The following is a 1,083-nucleotide window of genomic DNA, read 5'->3' as shown; positions in this document are numbered from 1 at the left end:
CGAAATTCTGATTTGTAAAATGCGCATAAATCATCAAATACTTGTACGGCTACATTGGTTTATTGTTTGTAGGCTCAGCGTGTCCTAGCTGTCCAGAAAAGAAAAAAAAATGTTTTGTTCTGTTTAAGGGAAAAAGTGTAATTGCCTAAGATAATAATTAATGTCAAGATTTTGCAGTATCACCGCACTTACTCGTTTCTCAGGTTGTGTGGTCCTAAACCGTAAAAAACACAGAAGAAACAATTTAGCTTGAAATAAAAATACCTCGGCTGAAACGGTTACGTTCAGCCATCCTCTTCGTAAACAAAGATGGAGTACACATATACAACATATTAATTTCCGCCCCCAATCCCGTCTTCAACTCCACGGATTGCTTTGAATGTTGGCAGCATCCGTTGATTAGAGGAAAATATAAGTAGGTAAAGACTGCGATCGTTGTGATAATCAACCTTAACTTCACCATGCATCTGCTAGCTGCGGAGGCGAAAGTGCAGTTCCATGACTGCCGCACGGTCCCGTGAAAATGACGCACACATTTGGGCAGCCATGTGAACTATGCCGACGTGCGTGTCTCGTACGCGCGCGGGCCTGTGCTATCTTATGAAGTGTTTGTTTAGTTAGCAACCGAGGCTGGGAAGCTGCAATCATGTCGTGCGGAATAAATGAGACTATATAAGAACAACTTCTGTACAACGTTTTCCGAAAAGGATTCAACTGGAAGGTTTATTTCTGTTGGAAATGTGATTAACAAATGGAACAATCTTAATAAATAACCATCCACATCCACATTTCCACAGAAGACATCCACATTTCTGCAGAATATCGCGATATTTTAGAAGGGTGCGCCGTAATTATGCGTTTTAAGGCGTTGGACATTTATTTGCTCGAGGGGTTACAGTCCGCAGTTTCTCTCGCTAGGAAATGTAGTTATGTTTTAGTTGCGCTGTAGCCGTCTGCGTAATATTGTACAGAGATTACGCAAGTGCGTCTGTGTGTTCGAATACGCTTTAATTAGCCCTATCAAGCTTAGATCGCGCTAAATCTTTCACTATACAGTAATCAGCAATGAGTCCTCAAACTAAC

This window comes from Haemaphysalis longicornis, unplaced genomic scaffold, assembly GCF_048455015.1.
Source record: "Haemaphysalis longicornis isolate Haplotype H1 unplaced genomic scaffold, Haemaphysalis longicornis Haplotype H1 scaffold_2, whole genome shotgun sequence".
Taxonomy (NCBI): Eukaryota; Metazoa; Arthropoda; class Arachnida; order Ixodida; family Ixodidae; genus Haemaphysalis; species Haemaphysalis longicornis.
This window is presented reverse-complemented; position numbering follows the sequence as displayed.